Raw genomic sequence first — 13,049 nt, 5'->3', positions numbered from 1 at the left:
TCGTCCATTATTATTTGCTGGTTAAATTGTGCATCCCGCAGTGGATCAAGAACAAGGCCAGCGGCAAAAAGGAAGGAGTTTACGTCCACTGGAGACCTTTGAGCTTCTTGCGCGATGCATTCTGCATTTTTCTTTATCGACGAACATGGACCCGCCCATGTTTAATCATGCGTCGGCCCCACAAACACGCCTGAATCTAATTTAAGCTAAAGTGATTGTATACGCAGCCGTAACACGGCGTAATCCCCATTAATTTCATTATTTGAACTTAAAGCAATCTACTGTAAGAGTTCCATTAAACCGACTAATTCTCGTCAGAGGTCCGGAGATCCAGACCTTAATGGGTTTAGGGAGAAAGAGAAGGGCTGTGGTCCGGATCGCAGTCCGACTTCTCCCCAGACTCCCGGCATCTCGGTGTCACGCTCACGTCACCCACAGATTGAGGTCTGATGGCTCCACAGGGTTCAGTGCTTCCTCCGTCAGTCAGAGCTGCCCGTCCAAAGCGCATCTGTCACTCCCATGCATCAAGCTTGGCTTTATCACAGCAGCGAGTCTACAAGGGCTTATCTTCACTATTACTTAGTGCGACCGAGGGTGGGGGGCTGGGGGTGCTTTGTGGACGATGGCAGCGCTCCCATTACAGTTAAGCCCTTTACAGTTTTACTCGAGAGCTAAAAGGCTTGTTAATTACACTGTGTTCAATTAAGTAGCCAAAGCGATACCTACGCAATCATGAGCCATTGTGCTAAAGACTGTCTAAAGGATGCTTCATTCAATATAACTCATTTAACAGTAAGTCTATTTTAATAGATTACTATTAAAATCTAAATTTGCGACTGAAGTCAGTCTCATTCAGACTCCCGGTGGAATCCTCCTCGTACATTTGAGCAAGGCACGTGAACCGAATTGAAATCGCTCCCCTAAAATAATGTTCTCTAAGTAATTTCCAAATCTGTTAGCTCCTGAAATGCCTTTGCAGAGAAATGGCAGGACTCAATAGATGCCTTGTTTTGTAGGTCTGAATTTCGACTTTTGAAGTTGGAAAGAACCGTCCATTGTTTGACCTCTTATCCTATTGAAGGGGCGGGCGTTGGGGGGAAGGGGGGGGGGGGCAGGGGCGGCACTACAGCTTATTCCAGACAACTTAGGGCAGAAAGCAGGGGAATACCCTGGATGGGATGCTGTTCCATTTCAGAACACCCAACAAATACCACACATGGTGGCCAACGCCAATTAGCCAAATGACGGCTTTGTACTGCGAGACGGAAACCCTACAGCACAAGGAAAGCGTTCAAAGCCGAAGGTGGGATCTGAACCCACAGCATCATGCATAATTTCCATAGACTTATGAGGCAGCAGCACACAAGCTGCACATGCAAAGCTGAGACAGTGACGAGTTCCGCGCTCCACTTTTAGCTGCAGGATCACGCAGGTCATCGTTTCTGTGTGACAGCTGAGATGAGTAAGTGCTTCGCACCTCTGATGGCCAGGACCCTACATGTGTTTTTTACAGTACATTATTATACGGCTCATTGTGCATTATGCTGAAAGGAGAGCTGAATCGGCAGAAACGCCACCCGTGCAGGTACATACATAATTTTTATAGTCATGTATGTATAGCACATTGTACCTTTTATTGTACCTTAACATCCACAGGATATTGTACAGTGTAGCTTTGCAAAAACACCGAATGTTAAACTAATGCTCATTCTATTATATGTACACTGTTAAGTGTTCTTTAGATAATATTAAGCTCTAGCGATACTGTCGCTATACCAAAATGTGTGTATCTATACAGGGACTGGAAAATGAAACTGATACACTGGTCAAATGTTTGAGGTTTCTTGCCTATATGTGTGCTTCTTGGTGGCCAATCTTCACTGATTACACATTATATCAGTAAGAGCAGGGTGTGAAGGTTGAATTAGCAGAGCAATAGCAGAGCTGTACATAATAGGCTGCAATCCACACAGAATAATGGGAGACGTACCACAGCCCGAAAAAAGACCAGGACCAGTGTTTGTGGTGTATTGAGAGCTACAGTATCCAGGCTGAAGGTAAAGGACGGATCGCATCCAACTGGGGTAACTGTGGATTCACGAGGATGCTGTCTGCACGGGATGTCTGGGCTCTAACCCGGACTGTATCCAAAAATCATAAAACCACAGCTGCCCAGCTCACTGCAGAATTAAATGTGCACCTTGACTCTCCTGTTTCCACCAGAACCGTTCGTCCGGAGCTCCACAGGGTCAATATTCATGGTTGGGCTGCTACAGCCAAACCTTTGGTCACTCATGCCGATGCCAGACGTTGGGTTCAGTGGCCCCAGAGGAGTTATGGTGTGGAGAAGCCCCAAAGAGGCTTACCACCCGGACTGTGGTATACATGCCTGTATATATGGAGTTTCCATGCATAATCAAAAGATGACCATACAAATAAATTATTGTGGTCTAAAATCAGTTTTTCAGTTTCTCTGAATATTCACTCACAGACACACACACAGTTAAAATGCACATACTGCATACAGTACCAGTCAAAACTGCCAAATGCCAAGCAGCCTACAAAGGAGAGTGATAGTGTCGCATCGCATTACTTGGCCACCTGACCTAAACACAGTAGAGATGGTTTTGGACCAGAGAGTGAAGGAAAAGCGGCCAATGAGAGCTCAGCATATGTGGGGCCTCCTTCAGGACAGCTGGAAAAGCATCTCAGGAGGCCACCTCATGGAACTGGTGTAGAGGAGACAGTAGGATCAGCCAGTCCCTGGGGTGATTGGGGTTAAGGGCCTCGCTCAAGGGCCCAATGGTGGGATCACTCTGCCGAACCAGGGATTTGAACCAGCACCCATTTAAGTCTTTGAATTTTTTGGTCAGTACATAACTCCGTATATGTTATTTTATGTCTTTATTCTAAAATGTAGAGAATGGTACAAATAAACCTTTCGATGGGTATGTGTGTCCAAACTTGTGACTGACTATATATGTATATATATTTGCGTGTGTGTGTATGATGTATATATTATATTGTGATGATCAAATGTCCCCACAATACGATAAAATCATGATATTCTGACGTTGTGGGGACCATTTTCCAGTCTCCACAAAGGAAACTCAAACAGTGACTTCAATCAAAAATCTAAGACTGCCAAAAGTCTTTCATTTGATTACTTATGCTTATACTTACACTCTGGGTAGGGCTAAGGTTGCCATTGTTGGGATTATGGTTTTGCCCATAGAAATGAATGGACAGTCCCCACAAAAATATCAATACAAATGTGTGTTTGTGTGCGTGTGTTGCTCCAAAAGTAATGGTTTCATATTACTTATAAATTTATCCTGAATATTATTTCTAAGAACTATTGTTCTTCATATCCTTATCTGTTGTTTTGACAATATCACTTCTTATCATGTCAGTTTTTCATAGAATTACTGTATATCTTGGGTAATGAGCACCACAGGAAATTAGATTAAAAGTTCACAATGTTTAGACCAAGTATTTCCAAACTGGAAATAGTAATTATGTCATGTTTGTATTATTGTCCGAGTAGAAAGCATGATTCACTTTGTTTTGATTCTGTGCCTTACAGTACCACATGTATTAAAGGAATATACATGCATGGCCTGAGTATTTTACAGCTAACCTGCGAAAAACAATTAGCAGCTTTTGATTTCAGAATTTATATAAACAACATTATGGTTTACAAGACCAAAACTAAAAGCTAAATACGCAGAAGAGTATCGCGTCCGTCAGCTATGTCTTTGACGGTTAATTTCACTGAGAATGGAAATGCCATGCGTGTTTCTGCAAAACAATAAATAGCTCCACACTTGGCACAAAATCAATGAAGCGAATCTCGTCAGACTAAACGAAATAATTCCGTCACAGCAGCAAGCAACATTGATCTATACGGCACGCGTTTGATCCCTAACGATGTAATTGTAAAAGAGGGCTGTAACTCTTTGACGGTACGGCTGAGCAGAGGGAAAAAAAAATAACCCGGATGGAATATTTACCTTATTTTAATAATTTCAGAGGGTTGGGAACAATGCTGTACATTTGTCAATATGCGGCCGCGGTGATAAATGGAGTGGAGGCGGCGATGTGGAGCTCAGACCTCATTAACAGCACCCGCGGTTTCCTTTTAAAGGGACCTGCTTTGTTCCCGCAGCGAGCCAGATGTGAGTGCAACTGCTGTAGCAGCAGGTGCCGCTAGGAAACTCGCATTGTGTTGATTGCGCTTTGCTTTTGATATATTATTTTATATATCTGTGTGTGTTCTTTATGCGTATATATATGGAGTTTCTATGCAGTTTCAATTCCCTGTTTGTTTCTTCAGAATACTGCAGCGGAGATTATTTTCCAATTTTCATTCCTATTCTGCACAGCTTTGATATGAGCATGAAAAAAACACAACTGTGTCCTATTCTAAAAGAATATGAGAAATGTGGCCTATTCCTACAACCTTTCATTCCGTTGTTCTCCTTAACCCAGTTCTCCTTAACCCAGTTCTCTATCTATCTATCTATCTATCTATCTATCTATCTATCTATCTATCTATCTATCTATCTATCTATCTATCTATCTCTCTCTTAGTTTTTGTTCATTTGTTTTTGTTTGTCTTTTTGTTTGTTTGTCTTTTTGTTTGTCTGTCTTTTTGTTTGTTTGTTGTCTGTTTTTGTTTGTTGTCTGTTTTTGTTTGTTGTCTGTTTTTTAAGTATGAGCTTCACAAACAATATGCCTTCATATTAGGCCTTTAAACATTATCTGTCACTAAACGAAACATTGACCATCGTGCTCGCCAATCTTCCCAGCTTATAGACTCTCACCGGAGAAAGGAACTGCATTACTGTATCTCAGAAAAACCGCAGTCCTGATTGGAATGCCTATCATCATTGACGTACCTATTTTCATAAGGCAAATAGCACTTTCGATTTTTGATATGCGTAAGGGGGGGGGGGGGGGGGGGCAGGTCAGTGTAAAACGGAAAATGACCCTCACTGATAAGCCATACTTCTACAGACGCCAATACAGTGAGTACAGCTCATAGGCTATAAATCACCCTTTTATTTTATCGTACTGTAACTTAAGGTAAAACACTTTTCATTTTCTGTATTATTTCTGTGCAGTTTCTTATTTGTCCATATGCTTTGTCGGCAGCTAACCCTGTTCCTTAGAATACGTTTCTCATTACCTGCTTGACTGCCTTCATTGTTGTTCGTGAAACAGAGCGAATCCCAAACCCCCCCAACCCCCCCGGCCCCCCCGGCCCCCCCGGCCCACTCAAATCTTTTCATTTTTCCTCTCCCATGTTGACATACATTCCGCATTTTATATCTCAGACTTTTTATGGATTTATTGATTCGACGGTTATGATTGAATTGCCATTGAATCAGCCTGACAACAAAGACAGGATCTGTCGGCGGACGGCAGAATTCGATGCATGTGAAATATGAGCTTTGTGTTCGCTGCTGACATTTAAATTAATGATTTTTTTTAACAAAAAAAATCACTTAGTAAGTAAGTGTGCGCAAACAAAAAAAATGTGACCGAGTAAATTGATTTGGGAATTTGGGCAGTAGAAAGGGCTTTAACATTTGGCTGTTGTATGGCAAAAGTTACACTTCACTAACAATAGTTATATTAATGATTCATATCGCTCTAATATAAAATGTCTGACCATCTGTCATGTGCCTGTAATCTACTATAGTGAAAATCATTGAGGTTTTCCAAAGTGAGAATGCCCCATCACTCTGGTGCTTTCAAGGGGCACTGGTGCTCCAACTGTGTGTGTGTGTCAGGGGAGGAGGGGGGGGGCAGGTGGTTAGGCAACCCCCCCTCCAGTATTGGCCCCAGTACTGCAGAATATCATTGGCCACTAAATCTCACTGGCCATTTTCATACACTGCAGTATCCCTGATGAAGAAGGTGAGAGCACACGTGTGATACCACAGACCAAACGATTATTGTTCCTTTGCATGGGATGGCAAGAGCATTTATAACTCTGGTCAGGGAGAAGTTAAAGGCACATCCCGGTAGTCTAACTGAATTCTATTCTCTGAACAGCACAGGAGCCGTTTTCGGTACAAAAAGGCAAAAAGAGATTCTGTGACTAAAGACCTTTTGCATGCTGGTCCGCTGGGCCCGTCACCGGGACTGGGTATTAAAGCTGCAGATGGAGGATACAGTACCTCTGTAAAGAAGGCTTTCCTATTTCCCCTCCGCAGGGAAATGCACTGACCCGAGGTCAGCTCAGGACAGCGACTCCTGCCTTTTTTCTCATTCGCCTCGTTTCATTCACCCAGTACATCGTTAAGTCACCTAACCACTGCTTACAGTTACATAAATACTACTTACGCTTAATTACTTTCTTTAACAATTTGACATAAAACAGTTTGGCTTTTAAATGTTAGTCCCTTAACGGGCTGAAATTAAATATGTTCAGTATCCGTTTAAACAATACAATTAAAACACTGCCGCGCAGTGCATTTCAAAAAGCTGATTGAAAATTTTCAGGGGATTAATAGACTAAAGATGAAAGCTGTCATGGTAATCAGGTCTGCAGGCTGAACACCTTTTGAAAAACAAATGTTTGAAGCATGCATGACAAAGGCAGAGGGCAATTTGGGCAAATTGGGAATAGCAGATTGACGTGTGTGGATACAATCTATGAGAGTCCCTTCACACATTATTGACTTGATGTGCGAGCCAATTACAGAAGAGGTTTCCTCTAGCTGGATGTTTTAAGGGCAGCTTGAGGTAGCAACCTTACACTTTGACTCTAAATCCTAAAAAGATGGTCTAATTTTAGGGAGAAATAAAAAGGGAAGAACATTTAAAACAGAACTTTGCCAAAAATACAGTCCATAAAAATGTGATATTTTAATACAACATTCATTTAAAATTATGTTAATATAGCTTTAAGCTCGATTTTTAACAGAACTGCATCAAAAATAGTCCATGAAAATGTGTAAATTCAATGTAACTTTCATTGCATTTACGCTGTAGTTTCTCGTCCACAATGCAGACGTACAAGAAGATGATTAGTGGTTATATTAATCGGGAAAATGCAAAATTACTGATTTATATAATGGGTTTTACACAAGCCACCAGAAGCAGTCGCGTGTACAACACCCTGCCGGTGGCCTTAACTGTGAATCCCTCACTTCTCCCTTGGGCTTCAGTTACTAAAATACATTTTACTCAGTGATTCGATCCGTCTCCAGGTGAGTGAGCTGACACCGGCAAACGCACAGGTGCAAAACACAGGAATAAAAATAACGGTGACGAGGGTCACTCTTCTGCTGTTCAACCAGGTCTATCACAATAACATTGCATTAGGGTGGAAAAAAAGCTCAAAACAGCCTTTTTGTTGTATTCATTCACAGTACAAGTTGTTTATTACAGATTCCCGGCTCTCAATCACCGGTCTATTGAACGCACTCACAGTAGTGATCTGTGTACCTGCAGCAGAAGAATCTTTAATCATTGCTTTACCTTATTAAATGTAAGCATATGGATTATGGTCCATGTGCAGGTCGAGTTAATGGTACCGTAAGGGTGTGTGTTATGGGGGCCCAATCAAGCCGGCCGATGTCTGCTGTCAAGCCAGGGGAAAAATGCAGGCCTCAGCATATCATCTTCGGATTTAAAACCCTGCAATACAACCGCCTACATCTGCTCTCTTAAATCAAGGGAGAGAGCGAACCTCAAGCCCACACCTCGACTCTCTCCCTTGCAGCCATGCTTACATCACCCTGGCCGCACACTGACTGGTTTGTCACTAAGACCACGACAGGGTTGGACTTTAATAATATCTACAGGGGATCACACATCTAAACCTGTTTAAGGACAACCTGCTTCAGCATAAGTAGGATTCAGAATACACTAATTGGGTCTTCTAGCTCTTGGTGTCCATTTCTACAGGCTTTAAGAACTGTACGTACTGTAAATCACACACACACACACACACACATACAAGCAAGTGGTTTGCATGGAGTTGTTCAGCTGAAACAGGTACAGAAGTCTCTTGTTGTCTCTTTTTTGACTTATTCAGGCAACCAAAAATTGAATAACTTCAGCTGATTTAAATATATATGGCAGATCATAAAATGTCATAAGGAAACAAAGTTATTTTGAATGCCTTTTAAAACGTACATAGACTTTCCTGGTGAATGGTGAATGAGTGAGTGAGTGAATTGTGTGTGAGTGAGTGGCGTGTGAGTGAGTGGCGTGTGAGTGAGTGGCGTGTGAGTGAGTGGCGTGTGAGTGAGTGGCGTGTGAGTGAGTGGCGTGTGAGTGAATGGCGTGTGAGTGAGTGGCGTGTGAGTGAGTGGCGTGTGAGTAAATGGTGTGTGAGTGAGTGGTGTGTGAGTGAATGGTGTGTGAGTGAATGGTGTGTGAGTGAGTGGTGTGTGAGTAAATGGTGTGTGAGTGAGTGGCGTGTGAGTGAGTGGTGTGTGAGTGAGTGGTGTGTGAGTGAATGGTGTGTGAGTGAATGGTGTGTGAGTGAGTGGTGTGTGAGTGAATGGTGTGTGAGTGAGTGGCGTGTGAGTAAATGGTGTGTGAGTGAGTGGCGTGTGAGTAAATGGTGTGTGAGTGAGTGGCGTGTGAGTGAGCCCAGCCATTGGTTGATGGCCCATGCGGGATCATTCTCTGCCTTGCACCCATAGGCTCTGGACCCCCTGTGACCCTAAATAGGACAAGAAGATGAATGGATGGATGGATAGATGGACTTTGCTTTGCCTCTTTAGGATGTAAGTATTGATGAAGGTTAGAGGTTAACCACCAATTATAAAGTGAGAGACCACAAATTAAGGAGAAAAAACCTGACACATTTTTGAGCCAGTGTTTAATTAGACTGACATTTCTGAGCCAGAGATTTAATTATACTGAAAAAAATAATTAACGGTAGCCTGAATTATACCAAGCGCGGTTGCTGTGCACATTTAACCCACATAGCTGTAGAAGACTCACTGAAGGCAGCCCACCCGTGACAAAAATGGCAGCAGTTATGGCCGTAATTAATCTGAAAATAAGTATAAAAACTGTAATCAATCGAGTTATTAAATAAGTCAGTAGTTTAAAGAATGGATGTAAAATTCAGGCATTTTCTTAGCCAGCCGGGCTGTTATGGCCCAAACCTGTGTAGGACCTCACAGGAAAAGGATGGAGCCTCCAGGGCACATAGAACTCAGTATTTCTGAAAGGTGAGTCTATCATGCATCTCCTGCTTAGCAGGACCTTCTGGTACGTCTCCAACAAGAACTCTGCCAATTAGGTGGCACTTCAGCTCACTCCACTGCCTGTTTTATTTTATTCCCCAAAATACGTATGAGAAATCAAGCTCACGGGAGGAGCTCTGAGATCACCCACTGCATTGGCTTGTGGTCATCTGTGTAGACCAGTGTTTCCCAATCCGGTCCTCAGGGACTGCCAGACGGCCCACATTTTTGCTACCTCCCAGCTCCCTGCCAGACAGCCCACATTTTTGCACCCTCACAGCTCCCTGCCAGACAGCCCATATTTTTACTCCCTCCCAGCTGCCAGCTCACCCAAACAAAGATATTAAATAATCAACAACACTGACACAGGTGTGTTGGGAACACGGAGGGAGCAAAACCGTAGACTGTCTGTGGGTCCCTGAAGATTGGAAAACACTGGTGCAGACACACCGCCAAGCTACCCCAAAAAGTTACTCCTCTAGCTACCAACGGGGATGATGCTCCAAGTCTGCGTGTTCTTTCAAATCCTCCAAATGCTGCCTCGTTGTTTTAATTTCGCAAGTCTTCATGTTGTACAACTTTATGTGTCACTCAAGTCGGGAAGCAGGGGATGAATTAACAACACCAGGTCTTTAAATCAACAAAATTCTAGACCTTCTGTTTGACGGTTTTTTTTTTAGTACTGCACCTTTCTGCAGTAAATGGCTGCAGGCAACATTAATTACCTGAAGCAACAGCAAGAATAACAGTAACATCATTGTTTTAATAATGCTGCTATAAAGAATAAGGAGAAGAACAACATTCTGGACACTGCACTTCCTGCGTCTACTGACTAAAGCATAATACAATAAATTTATGTGCATCAAGTTGTACCTTGTTTAATTCTGGAAAATTCCTTTGGCCCCAAATAGGCCAAAAGACAGAAACATAAATTGACCGAGGTCTCAAAACACCATCAACTAAATAGAAGCATTAGAGACCTGCGTCTACTTGTTTCAGCCTCATCTAAACTTTCAGCTAACTTATCGCTTATCGACGTGTGTTAAGACTCAAAGGAGACACTATGTGCGTATTCGGTACGTAAAAAAATCTCAGCCCTATAATCTTCTAAAAATAAAAGGGATAGAGTTTGCGTGTCTCAACTTTGATTTACCGTGCAATAAAGCCAGTGGACTGCAGAGGAGGTGTCGTGAGGGTGCAGCGTCTCAGGGAAGCCGATCTGATAAAATACAGAGCAGAACCGACTGGCCAAACGTGTGGAAATGAGGCTCACCTTATCATTTGGAAAGCACTGCTCTAGCAGACACTCTTCATCAAAATAATCCTGCTCCCATCTTGATAAGTGCCCCAGTAATAGGTTTATATGGAAAATCTGGTTATTGTTGATCCTGTCCGTCACAGAAAGTTCTTAACTATTCCATAAGTAGGCTTTGTTTACTGCATGACGTCTGAAAGCTCCCTGCCTGATGTCAGGTTTTGCAGGTCTTACACCGCAGCTCTGATTTCATTACCTATTGTGGCAGAATCTCTCAATTTGCCGCTAATCTTCAGACCCTCTTGGGATTTCCAGCCTGGCTTGTTTCTTCACTCCACTGGTGCTCTCACAGCCCCAAAGGTTACAGCCATGTGGGAGGGCGAGGATCTCAGCGGACGCGATCCAAGGAAGGAACTGATCCACATGAGACCTCCGAAAATACTTCCGACATAGAATCTTTATTGTATCTAAAATAACTCGACAAAACGTCACTGGAACAACGACTGCACTTTTCCAGAACGCCATACATCTGTGGATGAACTGGCGGTTAATTAGTAATGGCCCTAATTTGCAGCATATTGTAAAGCTGACAGATAACCAACTTGAATGTAACAGTAATACCTTTGCCAGTGATCATTTCTGCAGGGAATCGCACTCATGCACAGAACCGGGGCGAGTGCATTGATTGGCTGCCAGTCCTTTTATTTTTTTTCTTTCTCGGAGGGAGAATGATCGGTCTCTTTCTTCTTGCATTTGCGGATCTTTTGCATCATTCTGATTGCTCTTCACATCCGCCGCTACACCGGCTCCCTAACGGCTCTGAACGAACTTACGGACATCAGTGACTATTAGATTAAACACCGTGACACCTTGGCACTGGAACTCCCTCAAAAGTTCCAGCAAATACCAAAGCAAATGAGGAAAACAGTATGGAGCTCACATAAGAATATATACCTAGCTTAACTGACTCTGTCCAAGCTGATTATGCACGATGTGTTTTATGTATTTTCCCAAGTGTCTACTGACCATAAGTCGAGTGCGTAAAACCTAAATTTAAAATGCTGGTCAGATGAGTCAGTGTTGCGCTGAGAAGGCAGCAGGCAAACGCCGTATGGAAATAGGCTGCCATAGTTTTTGTCAAGCTCATCGTAGACATATGCTCTCCTAAGAGGCACGTTCATCGGAAGGCAATGAGAAGCCCAGGCTGAGCGCTCTTATTAGTGCTTAATTGCATGTAGGGGCTGCCGCATTTAAATATCGTAAATGCGCCTTACAAAAGGTCCAGATTCGACTCAGAGGAGTCACGCAAGTTACCAAATGATGGGACGGAATGTACCGAGACAACAGCGATGTGATGATAATGATTCCGAGAAATTACAGAAAGGTCACCGGACTGTCAGTCCTCACAAAAGGATATTTCACTTCTGTATGTTTTTTTCTCATCCTGTGCTGTAGTGTGAGACGTTAACTCCGAATCGGAAGCAATTCTTCTCATCCCAGTCCTCAGGGACCCCACAGACAGTCTGCGTTTTTGCTGCCTTCGGCGGCCTGCTCACCTGAATGAAACTATTAAACAATCATCACCACTGGTACAGGTGTTTTGGAGGCAGGTAGGGAGCAAACTGTGGACTGTCTTATGGGCCCCAGAGGACTGGAATAAAAACACTTAACTGGACAGCATGGCCGACAGGGGTTCCAAACCCCTCCCTGGTCTGTGCACATGTTTCCACGTTAAGTCTATTCCAGCGTTTCTGAAAATTATTCGTCCTGGGGATCAGTCATGTCAGGCTTTGGGGCTGTAGGGCCCTGCATAGGCGACCACCCCCCCCCCGCAGATGCGTATCAGCATAGATTGATAGACCGATAGATAGACAGATAGATAGACAGATATTATTACTATAGATAGATAGTGTTACTATTATTACTATTATACCTGACCTGATCTTACTGAATTCTGATTGGTGCAGAAGCGAGGCTCCGTGGACCAGCAGGAACCTTCTCACGGACCGGCAGGAACCCTCTCACGGACCGGCAGGAACCCTCTCACGGACCGACAGGAACCCTCTCACGGACCGGCACCGGTTTACGGCCCATAGTTTGAGAATCGCAGGTCTATGCCGTGCGTGTTTACTGCTCGGTATTCCTGTCTCCTTCCATGGTCCAAGTACATTCAGCTGGAAAAGTCAGTGTCCCAAACTGAACTGCAGTGTGGAAGCCAAGAGGGTCTCAGGGTGCAAAGCTAGGCACAGATACGCTCTGCCACTCATTTAATTATGGTCTGCTTATGTAAAATTACCCCCAGTCACACGGTGATTCCGACTAGGAACAGCATCCTATTTTACACCCTCTGGACAAGCAAAACAGCCGAGTAAGAATATTTTTATTGGATAGAATTCTATATCCGGCACTACAATGCTATATCATCAGCAGGGGACTTGTAATTAGTGAATAAGCCCTCACTCAGCCTATTTAAATACCTCCAAACAGTCGACGGTGATCGTAAACGTAGGTGCACCTCAAGTTCACGTTCATCCATGATGCAGAAGCTTCTGCCCCCAGCAGAGAGCACAGGA

General features: G+C 43.4%; 1 long non-coding RNA gene across 1 annotated transcript in view; it reads right to left on the bottom strand.

Moving 5' to 3' along the window:
• The window catches only part of LOC125720761 (uncharacterized), a 33,291-nt gene extending 22,678 nt beyond the window's left edge, over window positions 1-10,613 (bottom strand). Inside the window, exon 1 of the long non-coding RNA XR_007385566.1 lies at window positions 10,495-10,613. This is a non-coding gene — a long non-coding RNA (uncharacterized LOC125720761). The remainder of the gene's footprint in view (window positions 1-10,494) is intronic.
• Window positions 10,614-13,049: the final 2,436 nt, after the last annotated feature.

The sequence above is a fragment of the Brienomyrus brachyistius genome, chromosome 25, assembly GCF_023856365.1.
Source record: "Brienomyrus brachyistius isolate T26 chromosome 25, BBRACH_0.4, whole genome shotgun sequence".
Taxonomy (NCBI): Eukaryota; Metazoa; Chordata; class Actinopteri; order Osteoglossiformes; family Mormyridae; genus Brienomyrus; species Brienomyrus brachyistius.
This window is presented reverse-complemented; position numbering and strand designations above follow the sequence as displayed.